The sequence below is a fragment of the Salmo trutta genome, chromosome 26, assembly GCF_901001165.1.
Source record: "Salmo trutta chromosome 26, fSalTru1.1, whole genome shotgun sequence".
NCBI classification, from domain to species: Eukaryota; Metazoa; Chordata; class Actinopteri; order Salmoniformes; family Salmonidae; genus Salmo; species Salmo trutta.
Window position 1 is genome coordinate 40270286 of NC_042982.1, and position 21082 is coordinate 40291367.

Below are 21082 nucleotides of genomic sequence, written 5' to 3' on the forward strand. Positions count from 1 at the left end.
TTAATATCGTATGTCATTGGATGTCTTCCCCATCATATGTTTCTTGGTGTTTTGCTCTGGCCTCAGCAATATAATGAAACATTTAGGAGCAAATATGCAGAAAAGTAAACCAAAACTAGAGGCCAGAATAGCAAAGATCTCCACAGCTACAGTGAACTTCCCAGGAGAGCTGACATAAGCTGGGATAAAGGTGATCCAGACTGCACAGAATATGAGCATGCTGAAGGTGATGAATTTGGCCTCATTGAAGTTATCAGGCAGCTTTCGAGCCAGAAAAGCCAGCGCAAAGCACAAGAGAGCCAGGAGTCCTATATACCCCAAAACAGCCCAGAAACCAATAGCTGAACCCACATCACACTCTAGAATGATCTTTTCCTTATAGATCTTCATGTTCTTGTAGGGGAAAGGAGGGGAGACTGTTAACCAAAGAACACAGATCAGGACCTGTATGAGAGTGAAAGCCAGAACACTGAGTCTCTGCTGTGGAGGACCAAACCATTTCATGACATTACTGGCTGGAAGTGTAGCCCTGAAGGCCATCAACACCACTATTGTTTTCCCCAGAACACAAGAGATGCAGAGGACGAAGGTGATCCCAAACGCTGTGTGACGCAGCATACAGGACCACTCAGAGGGCCGGCCAATGAAAGTAAGAGAACACAGAAAACACAGAGTCAAGGAGAAAAGCAGCAGGAAGCTCAGCTCAGAGTTGTTGGCCCTGACGATGGGGGTGTCCTTATGAATTGAAAACACAACAGCTACCAGAGTAGTAACACCAGACCCCAGTAAGGAGAAAAATACCAGAACTATGCCCATCATTTCTTCATAGGAGAGGAATTCAACTGGTTTCAACACACAGCGGTCCCTTTTTTCATTTGACCAATACTCCAAGTCACATCGATAGCAGCCGTTAGAATCTGTAAGGAGATTAGAACGTCATTCATTCCATGAATCAGTGTGTCACCGTGTCATTTGTTTTTTGATATCTATTAGTCCTGTTGGGCAGTGACAGAGCTTGAAAGTATTGTAGGTAGCCCTAAATGCATTATATATCACCTGTGATATTGCTTATCTCTCCCTCCGCACATGGTACACAGTCATAACAGCATACAGGCTTTCCTTTCTGTACAGCCTTACGAGTGCCTGTGGGACAGCTCTCACTGCACACTGCTGCAGGTGCCTGTAGAGAAATACAAAACATCTGAATATTGGTGTATTTTATATAAATAAACGTGCCGAAATAATTTAATGTCACTACTTGTGGAAGTGATATTACCAAAACAAAACAAGACAATTGAGATAGACTATGTGGATTATGTATACATTATAGAATGCATGTTTTACATTTGCAGTGGTTTGAGGTTTGCATGTGTTATGCTTTTGCAACATAGTCAACATGTATTTAGTCGTACCTCTGCCTGGCCCCCTACCCAGACCAGTTTTCCCTGGTTGAAGGTAAAGCGCTGTTCAGGGGGCATCGAGGAATCATACAGCCCAACAGCATGGAACTGCAGGGTCCCATCCTCCTCCTGCTGCCAGTTCACTAGGTCGTAGCACGCCACCACATCTCCGTTAGCATCAAACCAGATCTCCTCTCCTGTCTTTACTCTAAACCTCACCTCCTTCATGTACTGCAGCACCTGCTCAACAACATGGAGAGAGAGAGAGAGAGAGAGACAGAGAGAGACACACAGAGAGAGACAGAGAGAGAGAGACACAGAGAGAGAGAGAGATAGAGAGAGAGAGAGAGTGAGAGAGAGAGTGTGTGTGTGAGAGAGAGAGTGAGACAGAGACAGAGACAGAGAGAGAGAGAGAGAGAGAGAGAGAGAGTGAGACAGAGAGACAGAGAGAGAGTGAGACAGAGAGACAGAGAGAGACAGACAGACAGACAGAGACAGACAGACAGACAGAGACAGTGAGAGAGTGAGACAGAGAGAGTAGGTGAGAGAGAGAAGAGAGTGAGACAGAGACACAGAGAGAGACAGAGAGACACAGAGAGAGATAGAGACAGAGAGAGTGGGATGATTCATATGATATGTTATTTATGTTTTGTTGTATCTTGAGCTTGCTCACCTGCTGTGGTGTGTAGACTGGTATGTTGCCGCTGTCTGTGTCATTCTTTAAATCTGTCAGTAGGTTGTGTAGAGCGTGTGCAATGGCATATACAGCGGTGTACACTTTATTGGATATTCTCAGCTCTGACATGTCAGTGTATTGGTTCTTCAGCTTTGCTAAGCTCTCTGTTCCTGTGCACAGCGTGCTGCTGCCCCCCTCGAATGAGCACTGGAACACAGTCTCCCAGAACTCCCTGAGCAAGGTGTTGTCTGGCGCCTGGGAGGGGTGCACCTTGTCTAGGAACCCCTCCAGACCATCCAGCCTGGCATTCCTGATGGCAAAGCCCACCGCCCCCCTCAGGAAGCCGTAGGCCTTGTTCTCCGTCAGCGCTCTGGCTGTGATCCAGGCCTCGCTGCCTACCCACTGCAGCCCTGGGTCTCCCTCCAGGGCCAACTCATTCAGCAGGGGGATGAAGTCCCCCAAGGTCAAGAACAGTACCACCACCCTGGCTGTGGCCCTCCGGATCACCCTGACGACTTCCAGGAGCTTCTCTTGGGAGTCTGTGCGATGGATGGACTCTTTGTACTCTACACAGACCCCTTCTTGCCACGCTGCCTCCATGAATGTGGCAATGCCATTGTTTCCATAGTCATTGTTGCTGTTCACCACTCCCACCCAGTTCCATCCAAAGTGTTTGACCAGCTTTGCAAGGGCTCTGCTCTGGTAGAAGTCACTGGGGATGGTTCTGAAGAAGGAAGGGAACTTTTCTCTGTTACTCAGACAAGCACAGGTGGCAAAGTGGCTGATCTGTGTGGAAGAAACGGGAATATTTGAAATGATCTTTCATACATAGCTGACATTGACTATACTACCTCTAAAGAGCCAAAACCAGAAGGTGTCTCACCACAGGGATGCTGAATGGTCCGACCAGGGATGATATTCCGATGGAGGATGTGGAGCTTGACTCCCCTACAATGCCCAACACGGCTGGAGATCTGGAGCAGGAGGAGGGGTCTCCCAAGCTGTCCTCAGGCCCAGGGCTGTTCATCAGGGCCAAGGCTGAGTGGATGGCCAGGGGGGCATAGCTACAGGAGTCATAGACCTGGTAACCCAGAGACAGCCCTGGCAGCAGATCACTGCTGTTGTTGATCTCCTCCAGGGCAAAGATCAGGGTCTGTGCAAACTGGAACTCACGTTGGTCGAAACTGGACAGCGGTAACAAACCAAAAAATAAATTAGTTGAAGCCAGGAATCTCATATGCCACAATCACATATGCCAGCAAAACTGATATACTCGGTCGAGATGAGTTGAGTATTGTGTTTAGCATAACAGAAACAATTTGTATACTTGTTTTGTCCAAAAATAAATGCACAGATCATCTACAATAGTGTTATTAAGCACTGTGCCTAATTTCAGAGAGAGTCTAAAAAAATCTATCTTTATGAGAAATATTCCCAAACAGCTAAAAGTTCCCACAGACAGTTTTTTTCAACACATACCTGATACAGGGTGTTTTCTCTGGTCTGGTGGTGAACGAATGGACCTTGAAGAGGGCATTCCTATGTAGAGGGAACACTGCCCCAATGTTGATGTCCCCCTCAGCAGACAGGAGAGGCAGAGCGGGTTTGCCCAGCAGAGAGCAGATTGGGGCTGGAGCAGCCATACCCCTCATCACCACCACCAGCAGCCGGAGAACCACGCCTGTTCTCAGTGCCATGCCAGCCTTCAGCAGGGCAGCTGTGTCTGAAAGGGCAGATAGAAGCGTTCCTCTTTTATAGAGGTGAAAATGCTCCCTAAGATGCTGGAACTGCCCATACACTCCCTCTCAACGAGTGGGATGTGGTTCTAGTGTTTATTGTGTCCCATGGGTATATGATGAGAGAGGGAGGTGGGATAGTGACAGAGGCTGGGCTATGCTGCTAATATGAGCAAGCAGTGGATAGATAAGTGCAGGCTTCTGACATTGTGGATATAAAACATCATATCTGTCATGCCTTCGCATGTTTTTTTTTTATATGACAATTTAAACACATACATAAAACAATAGAACAAGAATGGGTTTGAAATAAATAATTGCTGGAAAAGCATGACACAAATACATTTTTTTTTCCACAATGTCAGAAGTCTGCACTTATCTATCCACTGCTTTGCTCATATTAACAACATAGCCCAGCCTCTGTCAGTATCCCAACTCCCTCTCTCATCATAGACAAGGTTTTTGTCTAGCTCCTGGTTTGTCCCGGGGACGTAACCTGATGGTCGCAAAGACGGCCCTAATTGGTGCACCACTGATTCACATCACCACTTGTTACTGTTGCAAGGCCCTGATTGGTGCACCACTGATTCACATCACCACTTGTATCTGTTGCAAGGCTCTGATTGGTGAACCACTGATCCAGCTCTTTGTCTTTTGGTAATCCTAGGGACAAGCCCACACAGTGCTTTTAACATAGTGTTTTCAAACACGTTGGACACACTTCAACAGACAGTAACAGTCAAAAGTTTGGACACAGCTACATATTCAAGGCTTTTTGTTTATTTTTACTATTTTCTACATTTTAGAATAATATTGAAGACATCAAAACTATGAAATTAGACATATGGATTCATGCGTAGTAACCCAAAAAATGTTAGTAAACAATATATTTTATATTTGACGTTCTTCAAAGTAGCCAACCTTTGCTAGTTGTTTCCACTTCTGGCAGTTGTTTATTTGGCTCCCGAGTGCCGCAGCGGTCTAAGGCCATGTATTACAGTGCAAGAGGTGTCACTACTGTCCCTGGTTCGGTTCCAGGCTATATCACATCTGGCTGTGATTGAGAGTCCTGTAGGGCGGCACAATTGGCTGTGTCTTAAAATATTGTATTATTTATCCTTATTTTATTATTAAATGACTTGCCTAGAGTTAATTAGGGCTTGCTGTTCCACTAGTGGGACACAAGCCGACAACTTCCGGTGAAATTGGAGGGCACGCAATTCAAATAAATATTCGTAATATTAAACATGAATTAACATACAAGTGTCTTATCATTTAAAAGCATAACTTCTTGTTAATCTAACTGAGTTGTCAGATTTCAAAAAGGCTTTACAGTAAAAGCATACCATACGATTGTCTGAGGATGGCGCCCCACATCAACATATGTTTCAACCAGCACAGGCTTCACAAAATCACAAATACCGATTAAATAAATCCCTTACCTTTGAAGATCGTCCTCTGTTTGCAATCTCAAGGGTCCCAGCTACAACATCAATGGTCGTTTTGTTCGATAAAATGCTTCTTTATATCCCAAAAAGTCAGTTTAGTTGGCACCATTGATTTCAGTAATCCACTCGTTCAACATGCAGACAAAAGAGTCCCAAAAACTACCGCTAAACTTTGTCCAAACAAGTCAAACGACATTTCTATTTAATCCTCAGGTACTCTAAAATGTAAACTATAAAATTTCATAAGGAAAGTAGTATTGTGAATAGGAAAGGAAAATTTGTAAGCGTGCGTCCACTCCCTCGTGAGCCGAAAGACTGATTTTCTTCAGGTGGTCTCATAACAAAAACTCAAAATACTTCGTATTTTTTCAAAAAATCAGCCTGAAACCTTGAATAAAGACTGTTGACATCTAGTGCAAGCCATAAGAATTACAATCTGGGAGACGGATGTACATAGAAACAATATTTTTCCAAAATAAGAGCCTGGGAGCTCAAAAATTCTGGTCAGATTTTCTTCTAATTTTTGCCTGCCATATCAATTCTGTTATAGTCTCAGACATTATTTTAACAGTTGTAGAAACTCCAAAGTGTTTACTATCCAATGCTACCATTTATATGAATATCCTGGCTTCTGGACTTTAGTAACAGGCAGTTTACTTTGGGCATGTCAGTCAGGCGGAAGTTCAGGAAACTAGACCCTATCCCAGAGAGGTTTTAAATGTAAAACAAATACGTTTAAAATTGCCTTGATTATAGCTTTGCGCACTCTTGGCATTCTCTCATCCATCTTCATGAGGAATGCTTTTCCATCAGTCTTGAAGAGTTCCCACATACTTTGAGCACGTGTTGGCTGCATTTCCTTCACTCTGCAGTCCAACTCATCCCAAACCATCTCAATTTGTGTCACGATTCCCACCGACGGTGGCGCCCCCTCTTGCTCGGGTGGCGCTCGGCGGTCGTCGTCACCGGCCTATTAGCTACTACCGATCCCCTTTTTGGTTTTCCCTTTTTTTGGGTTTTGGGCACCTGTGGCCAATTAGCTATTAGAGGGGGTATTTAGTTTAGCTGGCCCGTCCGTTGTTTGTGCGGGATTAATTTTGTTCATTGACGACGTGTTGTTCATCGGCTTTACCTGGTCGTCTATTTTGTATTTATTCCCTATGGTTGGGAACTTTTGTTTATCCAGTGTTATTAAAAACACCACTCCCTGTGTTCGCTGCTTCCTGCGCCTCATTCCTCCTACCCAACTACCGAAGCCGTTACAGAATCCCGCACCACTGAAAAAGGCATGGAATCAGCGGGAGCAACGGGCACTCCTCTTCCCTCGATGGAGGAACGTGTGCTTCACCACACTACGGTCCTACACCGCATCGGATCAGCGATGGACCAGATGATGGAGAGGATGGACCGATGGGAGAGAAGTGGAATCCTCTCTCCACCTCCACCTCCTCCGATCCAGCCACCTTCGCCTCCCACTACATCTGGCTCTGGCGCGCTTCGTTTGGCGCTCCCAAGGGAGTACAATGGGGCGGCGGCAGGGTGCCAGGGGTTTTTGCTCCAGCTTGAGCTGTACCTGGCCACTGTCAGACCTGCTCCCACAGGAGAGGAGAGCGTGAGTGCCCTCGTTTCCTGCCTGACGGGCCGGGCTCTGGAATGGGCTAATGCGGTCTGGAACAGCCCAGACTCGGCGAGGGACCACTACCCAGAGTTCACCCGCCGCTTTCGGGCCGTGTTCGACCACCCTCCATAAGGAAGAGCGGCGGGTGAACGGCTGTTCCACCTCAGGCAGGAGACAAGGAGTGCTAAGGACTTCGCGCTGGAGTTCAGGACCTTGGCTGCTGGGGCGGGGTGGAACGGCAGGGCCCTCATAGACCACTACCGCTGCAGTCTCCGGGCGGACGTCCGCAGGGAGCTGGCCTGTCGGGACACAGCTCTGTCCCTGGACGAGCTTATAGACATGTCCATACGTCTCGACAATTTGCTGGCTGCCCACGGGCGTTCGGAGAGGGTCCTGCCCATTCCACCCCCGTGCACCCCCGTCCCTACCCCTATGGAGGTAGGGGGGGCCGTGCCAAGGGGCACCGGAGGAGGTGGCTCCTCCTGCACCAGCTGTGGTCGGAGAGGACACATGGCCGACCGGTACTGGAGGAGCCAGTCTGGGAGTCGAGAGGGCAGGCAAAACACTTCTCGGTCACCTCAGGTGAGTCAGCACCAGAGTCACCCAGAACCCCTGTTGGTCCCGTGTTTTTACCTGTTTTGTTTACCACATTTTTTCCCTCTTGCCAGCATAGGGCGCTAGTCGATTCAGGCGCAGCTGGGAACTTTATGGATCGTGGACTTGCCATTAAGCTGGGCATTCCGCGGGTGCCGTTAGATTCCCCCTTCCCCGTGCACTCCCTAGATAGCCGACCATTAGGGTCAGGGCTAGTCAGGGAGTCTACGGTGCCACTGGACATGGTAACGCAGGGGAATCATAAGGAACGCATTCGTTTTTTCCTTATTGATTCGCCTGTGTTTCCGGTGGTGCTGGGGGTCCCCTGGCTGGCTGGTCACAATCCCCGTATTTCGTGGAAACAGGGGGTTCTCCAGGGGTGGTCAGAGGAGTGTTCAGGGAGGTGTCTAGGAGTTTCCATAGGTGCCACGTCGGTGGAAAGTCCAGACCAGGTGTCCACCGTGCGCATTCCCCCTGAATACGCCGATTTGGCGATCACTTTTTGTAAAAAGAGGGCGACTAAATTACCACCTCATCGACAGGGGGATTGTGCGATAGATCTCCAGGTTAACGCTGCGCTTCCCAGGAGTCACGTGTACCCCTTGTCACAGGAGGAGACGGCGGCTATGGAGACATATGTCACGGAATCCCTGGGACAGGGGTACATTCGGCCCTCCATCTCACCCGCTTCCTCGAGTTTCTTTTTTGTGAAGAAAAAGGAGGGTGGTCTGCGTCCGTGCATTGATTACCGAGGTCTAAACACTATCACGGTGGGGTTTAGTTACCCACTACCTCTCATCGCTACAGCGGTGGAATCATTTCACGGAGCACAGTTCTTCACAAAACTGGATCTCAGGAGCGCGTTTAACCTGGTGCGTATCAAGAAGGGAGACGAGTGGCAAACCGCCTTTAGTACCACATCGGGCCATTATGAGTACCTCGTCATGCCGTAAGGGTTGAAAAATGCTCCAGCCGTCTTTCAATCCTTTGTTGACGAAATTCTCAGGGACCTGCACGGGCAGGGCGTGATAGTCTATATCGATGACATTCTGATATATTCCGCCACCCGCTCCGCGCATGTGTCCCTGGTGCGCAAGGTGCTTGGTAGACTGCTGGAGCATGACCTATACGTTAAGGCTGAGAAGTGTGAGTTTTCCAAACGAGCCGTCTCCTTTCTGGGTTATCGCAGTTCCACCACGGGGGTGGTGATGGAGTGTGACCGCGTTAAGGCCGTGCGTAATTGGCCGACTCCAACCACGGTGAAGGAGGTGCAGCGGATCTTAGGCTTTGCCAATTACTACCGGAGGTTTATCCTGGGTTTTGGCCAGGTAGCGGCTCCCATTACCTCACTGCTGAAGGGGGGGCCGGTGCGTTTGCGATGGTTGACGGAGGCGGACGGAGCCTTCAAGAAATTGAAGACACTTTTCACCGACGCACCCGTGTTGGCGCACCCGGACCCGTCTTTAGCGTTCATAGTGGAGGTGGACGCATCCGAGGCTGGGGTGGGTGCCGTGCTATCACAGCACTCAGGTACGCCATCGAAACTCCGCCCCTGCGCTTTCTTTTCGAAGAAGCTCAGTTTGGTGGAGCGTAACTACGATGTGGGGGACAGGGAGTTGCTAGCGGTGGTCAAAGCCCTGATGGTGTGGCAGCACTGGCTTGAGGGGGCTAAGCACCCCTTTCTCATCTGGACTGACCACCGAAACCTGGAGTACATCCGGGCAGCGAGGAGACTGAATCCACGTCAGGCGAGGTGGGCCATGTTCTTCTCCCGGATTAGGTTTACCATCTCCTATAGACCGGGTTCCCTGAATACTAAAGCCAACGCGCTGTCCCGTCTCTATGACACGGAGGACCGGCCCATCGATCCAACTCCCATCATTACAGCGTCTAGGCTGGTGGCACCAGTGGTATGGGAGGTGGACGCGGACATCGAGCGGGCATTGGTGTTGGAACCTGTGCAGGTGCCCGTGGGGCGCATGTATGTGCCGCTCGGTGTTCGTGATCGTTTGATTCGGTGGGCGCACACGCTACCTACTGCGGGTCATCCTGGTGAGGCGAGGACAGTGCGGAGTCTAAGGGGGAAGTACTGGTGGCCCACCTTGGCTAAGGACGTGAGGTCCTATGTCTCTTCCTGTTCGGTATGTGCCCAGAGTAAGGCTCCTAGGCATCTACCGAGAGGGAAGTTACAGCCCCTCCCCATTCCACAATGACCATGGTCGCACCTGTCCATTGACTTCTTGACAGATCTCCCCCCTCTCAGGGGAACACGGCGATTCTGGTGGTTGTGGATCGGTTCTCTAAGTCCTGCCTTCTCCTCCCATTGCCCGATCTCCCTACGGCCCTGCAGACTGCGGAGGCCCTATTTACCCACGTCTTCCGGCACTACGGGGTGCCGGAGGACATTGTCTCTGATCGAGGTTCCCAGTTCACATCCAGGGTCTGGAGAGCGTTTATGGAGCGGCTGGGGGTCTCGGTCAGTTTGACCTCCGGTTATCACCCCAAGAGCAATGGGCAGGCGGAGAGGGTGAACCAGGAGGTGGGCAGGTTCCTGAGGTCGTATTGCCAGGACCGGCCAGGAGAGTGGGGGAGGTATATTCCCTGGGCTGAATTAGCCCAGAACTCACTTCGCCACTCCTCTACTAACATATCACCCTTTCAGTGTGTGTTAGGTTACCAGCCAGTCCTGGCACCATGGCACCGGAGCCAGACCGAGGCTCCTGCGGTGGAGGACTGGGTCCAGCACTCCAAGGAGACCTGGAGAGTCGTCCAGGACTCACTAAAGGAGGCCAGTGCGCGGCAGAAGAGGAGTGCTGACCGCCACCGCAGTGAGGCGCCCGTGTTCGCACCGGGAGACAGGGTCTGGCTCTCGACCCTGAACCTTCCCCTCCGCGTGCCCCTCCGCAGTGTGTGGGGCCCTTCAAAGTCCTGAGGAGGATAAACGAGGTGTGTTATCGGTTGCAACTTCCTTCCTATTACCGCATTAACCCTTCGTTTCATGTGTCTCTCCTCAGGCCGGTGGTAGCTGGTCCCCTTCAGGAAGATGAGGTCCCGGAGGTCCCTCCGCCCCCTCTGGACATCGGGGGGTCCCCAGCGTACAGCATTCGGGCCATTCTGGACTCAAGACGCCGGGCGAGGGGCCTGCAGTACCTCGTGGACTGGGAGGGGTACGGCCCGGAGGAGAGGTGCTGGGTGCCGGCGGAGGACGTCCTGGACCCATCTACGTTGAGGGATTTCCACCACCTCCGTCCGGATCGCCCTGCGCCTCGCCCTCCGTGTCGACCTCGAGGCCGGTGTCGGCGTGCTGCGGGAGCCGCGCGTCAGGAGGGGGGTACTGTCACGATTCCCACCGACGGTGGCGCCCCCTCCTGCTCGGGTGGTGCTCGGCGGTCGTCGTCACCGGCCTATTAGCTACTACCGATCCCCTTTTTGGTTTTCCCTTTTTTTTGGTTTTGGGCACCTGTGGCCAATTAACTATTTGAGGGGGTATTTAGTTTAGCTGGCCCGTCCGTTGTTTGTGCGGGATTCATTTTGTTCATTGACGACGTGTTGTTCGTCGGCTTTACCTGGTCGTCTATTTTGTATTTATTCCCTATGGTTGGGAACTTTTGTTTATCCAGTGTTATTAAAAACACCACTCCCTGTGTTCGCTGCTTCCTGCGCCTCATTCCTCCTACCCGACTACCGAAGCCATTACAATTTGGTTGAGGTGGGGTGATTGTGGAGGTCAGGTCATCTAATGCAGCACTCCATCACTCTCCTTGGTCAAATAGCCCTTAGACATGCCTGTTTTGGATCATTGTCTTGTTGAAAAACAAATGATAGTGTCACGTCCTGACCAGTAAAAGTGGTTGTTTGTTATTGTAGTTTGGTCAGGGTGTGGCAGCGGGTGATTGTTTAGAGTGTTTCGGGGTTTGTTGGGCTATGTTCTTTGTTAGTCTATTTCTATGTTAATTCTAGTATGTCTATTTCTATGTGGTGTTTATTGGGTTGACATTCAATTGTAAGCAGCTGCTCCTCGTTGCTTCTAATTGAAGATTTATTTAAGAGGGGTGTTTTAAGAGGGATTTGTGGGTAGTTGTTTCCTGTTTTGTGTTCGTGCACCTGACGGGACTGTTTAGTGTCATTTGTTGTTTTTGTATACGTGTTTCTTTTGTTTTCCTTCTTTAATATATTAAGAAGATGAGTTTACACGTTCCCGCTGTGTTTTGGTCCAATCCCTACGACACCCGTGACAGAACTACCCATCACAAACGGACTAAGCAGCGGAGGAAGTGGCGGCAGCAGAGCTGTAAAGAGGACTGGACATGGGAGGACATCCTGGATGGCAAGGGATCCTACACGTGGGAAGAGTTCCTGACCGGAAGGGATCGCCTCCAATGGGAACAAGTGGAGGCAGCCAGGAGAGAGGAGATACTGGCGGGTGAGTCACCATGGAGGAAGGCTGAAGAGGACCGGGGACGCTATGCGGGAACACGGCTGGCAAGGAAGCCTGAGAGGCACCCCCAATAATTTTTTGGGGGGGGCACATGGGTAGTTTGGCTGGGCCAAAGGTGAGCCCTAAGCCAACTCCCCGTGCTTATTATGGGGAGCGTGTGGAGAGGAGAGCGCCGGTGTATGCGGAAGTGCGCACGATCTCGCCCATGCGCACGCACAGTCCGGTGCGAGCGATCCCAGCCGCTCGCAAGTGCCGTGCTAGAGTGGGCATCCAGCCTGACAGGAGGATGCCTGCGCAGCACATCTGGCCACCAGTGCGCCTCCTAGGCCCAGGCTACCCTACGCCTGCTCTACGCACGGCAGCCATCAGGCCTCTGCACAGCCCAGTTTGCCCTGTGCCAGCACTTCGCTCGTGCAGGGCTACTGTTACCATCCAGCCAGGACGGGTTGTGCAGGAGGTGCGCTCCAGACCTCCAGTGCCTACTCATGGCCCGGTGTATCCAGTTCCTGCTCCTCGCACTAGCCCTGAGGTGCGTGTCTCTAGTTTGGCACCTCCAAATCCAGCACCACACACCAGGCCTCCAGTGCGTCAGCCCAGTCCAGTACGTCCTGTTCCCACTCATCGCACTAGCCTTGGGGTGCGTGTCTCCAGTCTGGTACCTCCAGTACCAGCCCCACGCACCAGGCCTCCAGTGCGTCAGCCCAGTCCAGCTCGTCCTGCTCCTGCTCCTCGCACTAGCCCTGTGGTGCGTGTCCCTAGTCTGGCGCCTCCTAAGCCAGCCCCACGCATCAGGCCTTCAGTGCACAGTCCTCGTCCAGAGCTTCCGGCAACAGTGCCCCGTTCAGAGTGTCCGGCAACAGTGCCCCGTTCAGAGTGTCCGACAACGGTGCCTCGTCCAGAGTGTCCGGCAACGGTGCCCCGTCCAGAGTGTCCTGCAACGGTGCCCCGTCCAGAGTGTCCGGCAACGGTGCCCCGTCCAGAGTGTCCTGCAACGGTGCCCCGTCCAGAGTGTCTGGCAACAGTGCCCCGTACAGAGTGTCCGGCAACAGTGGCCCGTCCAGAGTGTCTGGCAACAGTGCCCCGTCCAGAGTGACCGGCAACAGTGCCCCATCCAGAGCTTCCGGCGACAGTGCCCCGTCTAGAGATGGCCCACAGTGCGGAGCCTGCAGAGACGGCCCACAGTCGGGAACCAGCAGAGACAGCCCACAGTCCGGAGCCAGCAGAGATGGCCCACAGTCCGGAGCCAGCAGAGACGGCTCACAGTCCGGAGCCAGCAGAGACGGCCCACAGTCCGGAACCGACAGCGATGGCCCACAGTCCGGAGCCAGCAGAGACGGCCCACATTTCGGAGCCAGTAGAGATGGCCCAAAGTCCGGATACGGCGCAGCCAGAGTCACCCTACAGTCAAGAACCGGAGCTCCCAGAGTCGCCCTCCAGTCCGGAGCTCCCAGAGTTGTCCTCCAGTCCGGAGCTCCCAGAGTCACCCTCCAGTCCGGAGCTCCCAGAGTCACCCTCCAGTCCGGAGCTCCCAGAGTCACCCTCCAGTCCGAGGTGTCCAGCGACGCGCATCAGCCCGAGGTCTCCAGCGACGCGCATCAGCCCGAGGTCTTCAGCGATGCGCCATAGCCCAGAGACTTCGGGAGAGGTAAAATATAATAATCATTTAGCGGGGATGGACAGGTTAGGTTGGGGAGTAAGGCCGGAGCCTGAGCCACCTCCGTAGTAGGAGGTTGGCGAGGGGGGGTGTAGCACAAGAACCGGGTTTCTTTTTTTGTGTTTATTTTTTGTGGAAGGTGCTTCCGGGGTCTGCACATTTGGGGGGGGCGGTACTGTCACGCCCTGACCAGTAAAAGAGGTTGTTTGTTATTGTAGTTTGGTCAGGTTGTGGCAGGGGGTGTTTGTTTAGAGTGTTTCGGGGTTTGTTGGGCTATGTTCTTTGTTAGTCTATTTCTATTTTAGTTCTAGTATGTCTATTTCTATGTGATGTTTATTGGGTTGACCTTCAATTGGAAGCAGCTGCTCCTCGTTGCTTCTAATTGAAGGTCCTATTTAGGAGGGGTGTTTTTTCTATGGGATTTGTGGGTAGTTGTTTCCTGTTTTGTGTTTGTGCACCTGACGGGTTTGTTTAGTGTTGTTTGTTGTTTTTGTATACGTGTTTATTTTGTTTTCCTTCTATAATAAAATAAGAAGATGAGTTTACACGTTCCCTGGTAAGGTACATTTGAAGTTTACATACACCTTAGCCAAATACATTTAAACTCAGTTTATCACAATTCCTGATGTTTAATACTAGTAAAAATTCACTGTCTTAGGTCAGTTAGGATTACCACTTTAGTTTAAGAATGTGAAATGTCAGAATAATAGTAGAGAGAATGATTTATTCAGCTTTTATTTCTTTCAATAAATTCCCATTTGCGACCAAGTATCAAATGGTGGGTGTAGCTGGTGCATGGAAGTCAGGTGCAGGATAGCAGAGATGAGTGGACAAAGCACTTTACTGAGGCAATTATTGGAACAGACGCAACTGCGTCACAAAAACAAAATGCCCAAAGAACAAGTGAGACAGCACAAAGTACAAGAAACAAGTACAAAGTACCGGCTGCCACAAAGCACGGGCACAAAACAAAACCCAGTGCAAACCAGCCGGAAGCGTGCCAACCTTGATAATTAACAAAACCCCACATAGACATGGAGGGAACAGAGGGCTAAATACTCATAGTAATTATGAGAAGATGTAAACCAGGTGTGCAGGAAAACAAGACAAAACAAATGGAAAATGAAAGGTGGAGAGGCGACGGCTAGAAGAGCGGTGAGGTCGACCGGCAAACACAGCCCGAACAAGGAGAGGGACCGACTTCGGCGGAAGTCGTGACAGTAATCCCCTTGACACGCGGCTCCAGAAGTGCGCCGACACCGGCCTCATGGACAACCCAGAAAGCGAGGTGCAGGGCGATCCGAATGGAGACGGTGGAACTCCCGTAGTATTGAAGGGTCCAATACGTCCTCCACCGGGACCCAGCATCTCTCCTCTGGACTGTACCCCTCCCAGTCCACGAGGTACTGAAGGCCACACGCCCGACGCCTCGAATCCAGTATGGAGCGAACGGAGTACGCCGGGACCCCCTCAATATCCAGAGGGGGCGGAGGAACCTCCCGCACCTCAGACTCCTGGAGCGGGTCAGCCACCACCGGCCTGAGAAGAGACACATGGAATGAGGGGTCAATACGGTAATCGGGGGAAGCTGTGACCTGTAACTCACCTCGTTCAGTCTCCTCAGGACTTTAACTTCCCTGGGCTAGGTGGGATGCAAGCGTCCCACCCTAGTCAACAGCCAGTGGAATCACGTGGCATGAAATACAAATACCTCAAAAATATTATAACATCAATTTCTCAAACATATGCCTATTTTACACCATTTTAAAGACAAGACTCTCGTTAACTTGTTATGGATAGGGGGCAGTATTTTCACAGCCGGATAAAAAACGTACCCGATTTAATCTGATTATTACTCCTGCCCAGAAACTAGAATATGCATATAATTATTAGCTTTGGATAGAAAACACTGCAAAGTTTCTAAAACTGTTTCCATTGTGTCTGTGAGTATAACAGAACTCATTTGGCAGGCCAAAACCTGAAAAGATTCCAAACAGGAAGCGCCCTCTCTGACCATTTCTTGGCCTTCTTGATCATCTCTGTCCAAAACAGGGGATCTCTGCTGTAACGTGACATTTTCTAAGGCTCCCATAGGCTCTCAGAAGGCGCCTGAACGTTGAATGATGACTTTGCAGGCCATGGCTGAAAAACAGTAGCGCATTTGGTAAGTGGTCGATCTGAGAACAATGAGACAGGTGCGCGTGCACGAGACGACTCCATGTTTTTATTTTCAGTCTTTGAACGAAAACAGGGTTTCCCGGTCGGAATATTATTGCTTTTTTATGAGAAAAATCGCATAAAAAATGATTTTAAACAGCGTTTGACATACTTCGAAGTACGGTAATGGAATATTTTGAATTTTTTTGTCACGAAACGCGCCGGGCGCTTCACCCTTCTTTACCCTTCGGATAGTGTCTTGAACGCACAACAAAACGCCGCTATTTGGATATAACTATGGATTATTTGGAACCAAACCAACATTTGTTATTGAAGTAGAAGTCCTGGGAGTGCATTCTGACGAAGAGCAGCAAAGGTAATCCAATTTTTCTCATAGTAAATCTGAGTTTGGTGAGTACCAAACTTGGTGGGTGTCAAAATAGCTAGCCATGATGGCCGGGCTATCTACTCAGAATATTGCAAAATGTGCTTTCACCGAAAAGCTATTTTAAAATCGATTGCATAAAGGAGTTCTGTATCTATAATTCTTAAAATAATTGTTATGTTTTTTGTGAACGTTTATCGTGAGTAATTTAGTAAATTCACCGGAAGTGTTCGGTGGGAATGCTAGTTCTGAACATCACATGCTAATGTAAAAAGCTGTTTTTTGATATAAATATGTACTTGATTGAACAAAACATGCATGTATTGTATAACATAATGTCCTAGGAGTGTCATCTGATGAAGATCATCAAAGGTTAGTGCTGCATTTAGCTGTGGTTTTGTTTTTTGTGACATTATATGCTAGCTTGAAAAATGGGTGTCTGATTATTTCTGGCTGGGTACTCTGCTGACATAATCTGTTTTGCTTTCGCTGTAAAGCCTTTTTGAAATCGGACAGTGTGGTTTAGTACCTCGTCATGTCGTACGGGTTGATGAATGCTCCATCAGTCTTCCAAGCCTTTGTAGACGAGATTTTCAGGGACCTGCACGGGCAGGGTGTAGTGGTGTATATTGATGACATTCTTATATACTCCGCTGCATGCGCCGAGCATGTGTCCCTGGTGCGCAGGGTGCTTGGTCAACTGTTGGAGCATGACCTGTACGTCAAGGCTGAGAAATGCCTGTTCTTCCAGCAGTCCGTCTCCTTCCTAGGGTACCGCATTTCCACCTCAGGGGTGGAGATAGAGATTGACCGCATTTCAGCCGTGCGTAGTTGGCCGACTCCCACCACAGTAAAGGAGGTGCAGCGGTTTCTAGGGTTTGCCAATTACTACCGGAGGTTTATCCAGGGTTTTGGTCAGGTAGTGGCTCCCATTCCCTCACTGCTGAAGGAGGGTCCGGTAGGTTTGCAGTGGTCGGCTCAGGCGGACAGGGCTTTTGGTCACCTGAGGTCTCTGTTCACCTCGGCTCCCGTGCTGGCCCATCCGGATCCTTCTTTGGTGTTCACAGTGGAGGTGGACGCGTCCGAGGCTGGGATAGTAGCCGTGCTCTCTCGGCGCTCGGGCACTGAGAGAGCCAAAACTATGATGTGGGGGGCGGGAGGTGTTGGCTGTCGTCAAGGCTTTGAAGGTTTGGAGACATTGGCTTGAGGGGGCTAAACACCCTTTTCTCATCTGTACTGTCCACCGCAATCTGGAGTACATCCGGGCAGCGAGGAGACTGAATCCTCGCCAGTTAAGGTGGGCCATGTTTTTCACCCGTTTTGTTTTCACCCTTTCTTACAGACCAGGCTCCCAGAATGTGAAGGCAGACGCACTGTCACGGCTGTATGACACAGAGGAGCGGCCCATGGATCCCACTCCCATACTCCCGGCTTCCTGCCTGGTGGCGCTGGTAGTGTGGGAGCTGGACGCGGACATTGAGCAGGCGTTACGTGCAGGGCCCGTTCCCCTCCAGTGTCCCGCTGGGCGTCAGTACGTTCCATCTGCTGTCCGTAACCGGCTGAACTATTGGGCCCACACGTCACCTTCCTCTGGTCATCCATTTACATTTACATTTTAGTCATTTAGCAGACGCTCTTATCCAGAGCGACTTACAGTAGTGAATGCATACATTTCATACATTTCATTTCATGCATTTTTTTGTACTGGCCCCCCGTGGGAATAGCACCCACAACCCTGGCGCTGCAAACACCATGCTCTACCAACTGAGCCACAGGGAAGGCGGTGGTCGGTCGGACGGTGAGCTGTCTGAGTGGGAAGTACTGGTGGACCACTTTGGCTAAGGACGTGAGGGTTTATGCCCAGAGGTAAGCTACACCCCTTACCCGTTCCACAATGGCCTTGGTCGTACCTGTCAATCGATTTCCTTACCGATCTCCCCCCATCACAGGGAAACACGAGATCCTGGTTTTTGTGGATCGTTTCTCTAAGTCCTGCCGTCTCCTTCCTCTGCCCGGTCTCCCTACGCCCCTACAGACTGAGGAGGCCTTGCTTACGCACATTTTCCGGCACTACGGGGTGCCTGAGGATATAGTGTCTGATCGGGGTTCCCAGTTCACTTCGAGGGTCTGGAGGGTGTTCATGGAACGTCTGGGGGTCTCGATCAGCCTTACCTCGGGTTTTCACCCCGAGAGTAATGGGCAGGTGGAGAGAGTGAACCAGGATGTGGGTAGGTTTCTGCGGTCTTATAAGCCCTAAAGTAGTACTGAACGCCGTCTTCCACTCATCTCCCTCCCGGATACGCACCAGGTTCTAAGCCCTCCTGAGATCTAGTTTGGTGAAGAAGCGCGCCCCGTGCACTGACTCAATCGCTGTGGCTATGAGATGTAGCGGGTAACTGTACTTCACAGTGATCTTGTTTAGGGATCGATAGTCAATACACGGGCGCAGACCTCCCTCCTTATTCTTCACAAAAAAGAAACTCGAGGAGGCGGGTGAAGTAGACGACCGAATGTATTCTGAGAAATATGTTTCCATAGACGCCGTCTCCGCCTGTGACAGGGGATACACATGACTCCTGGGAAGTGCGGCGTCTACCAGGAGATTTATCGCACAATCCCCCCGTCGATGGGGTGGTAATTGAGTCGCCTTCTTTTTGGAGAAGGCAAGAGCCAAATCGGCATATTCGGGGGGAATGCGCACGGTGGAGACCTGGTCTGGACTTTCCTCCGTTGTAGCACCGACGGAAACCCCTAAACACCTCCCCGAACACTCACACAACCACCCCGTGAGAGCCCTCCGTTGCCATGAAACAGTGGGGTCATGACAGGCTAACCAGGGTAGGTCTAGCACCATGGGAAATGCAGGAGAATCAATGAGGAAGAGACTGATTCTCTCCTTGTGACCCCACTGCGTCACCATGCCCAGGGGAGCGGTGGCCTCCCTAATCAATGCTGACCCTAATTGTCGACTGTCTAAGGCGTGAACAGGGAAGGGCACAGCCACTGGAACAATGGGGATCCCTAAACTATGAGTGAATGCTCTGTCTATAAAATTCCCAGCCACACCTGAATCGACGAGCGCTTTATGCTGGGAATGCGGGGAAAACAGGTGTGCAGCAGAGGGCTCTGGGTGAGAATGGTGCCGACTCACCTGGGGTGACGCTAGAGTGCCATGCCTGCTGCCTCGACCCCAAGAGGAACCAACTCGACACCGACCGGCAGTGTCGGTGTCGAGTTGCGGCCACAGATGGTGCACTCGAAGGCCCCTCCTCCGGCCTCCCTAAGCGCAGCACCTCACAGCTCCATAGGTATCGGAGGGGTGGTGCTGGAGGATGGAACCAACAGAGCCCGATCTGGACGTCCGCGGGTGGTCCAGCAGGTTAACCTGCTACACCGTTATCCAGCCGGATGGACAGGTCCACCAGCTGGTCAAATGTGACGGTGGTGTCCCTGCAGGCCAACTCCCAACGGACATCCTCACGCAAGCTGCAGTGATAGTGGTCGATCAGGGCCGTGTCGTTCCTTCCCGCTCCGGCAGCCAGGGTCCAAAAGTCCAGAGCGAACTCCTGGGCGCTCCTCATCCCCTTCCGCAGGTGGAAGAGACGTTCACCCGCCGTTCTACCCTCGGGTGGGTGGTCGAAGACTGCCCGGAAACGACGGGTGAACTCCTCGAAGTGGTCCAGCACCGCATCTCCTTCCACCCACACGGCGTTGGCCCACTCCAGGGCTTTCCCCGAGAAGCATGAGACGAGGGCCCGAAGGAGCCGGGTGGACGGTCGCCAGGTATAACTCCAACTGCAGCAGGAAACCCTGGCAGCGGGCAGCCGTCCCATCGTACTCCCCAGGGAGGGCGAGACGAATCCCACTGGAACCAGGTGCAGGGGGGGTGAGTAGTGGTGGCCCCTGTTGTGCTGGTGGAGGTGCTGGAGGGAATCCCTGTCTCTCCCAGCGGTCCATTGTTTGGATGACCCAGTCCATGGCGGCACCGAGACGGTGGAGCATCGCTGCATGTTCCTGGATGGGCTCCTCTACCCCTATAACAGGGGCACCTGCTCCTGCTGACTCCATAGGGAGGGTGGGGTATTCCGTAAAATGGTGGGTGTAGCTGATGCATGGAAGTCAGGCGCAGGAGAGCAGAGATGAGTGGACAAAGCACTTTACTGAGATAATTATTAGAACATACACAACCGCGTCACAAAAACAAAATGCCCAAAGAACAAGTGAAGCAGCACAAAGTATAACAAACCTTGTACAAAGTTCCGGCTGCCACAAAGCATGGGTACAAAACAAAACCCGGCGCAAACCAGCTGGAAGCGTGCCAACCTTGACAATTAACAATACCCCACACAGACATTGAGGGAACAGAAGGCTAAATACACATAGTAATTATGAGGAGATGTAAACCAGGAGTGCAGAAAACAAGACAAAACAAAAGGAAAATGAAAGGTGGAGCGACGATGGCTAGAAGACCGGTGACGTCGACCGCCGAACGCCACCCGAACAAGGAGAGGGACCGACTTTGGCGGAAGTCGTGACACCAAGCTTTAACTTCCTGACTTATGTCTTGAGATGTTGCTTCAATATGTCCACATGATTTTCCGTCCTCATCATGCCATCTATTTTGTGAAGTGCACCAGTCCATTCCGCAGTAAAGCACCCACACAACATGATGCTGCCATCCCCGTGCATCACAGTTGAGATGGTGTTCTTCGGCTTGCAAGCGTACCCTTTTTCCTCCAAACATAACGATGGTCATTATGGCCAAACAGTTCTATATCCAATTCATCAGACCAGAGGATATTCCACCAAAAAGTTCAATCTTTGTCCCCATGTGCAGTTGCAAACCGTAGTCTGTTTTTTTTATGGCGGCTTTGGAGCAGTGGCTTCTTCTTTGCTGAGCAACCTTTCAGGTTATATCGATAGAAGACTAATTTTACTGTGGATACAGATACTTTTGTACCTGTTTCCTCCAGCAT

At 51.0% G+C, this 21082-nt stretch overlaps 1 pseudogene; it reads right to left on the bottom strand.

Annotated features, from left to right (window-relative positions):
- Nucleotides 1–21082, bottom strand: LOC115163916 (extracellular calcium-sensing receptor-like; annotated as a pseudogene).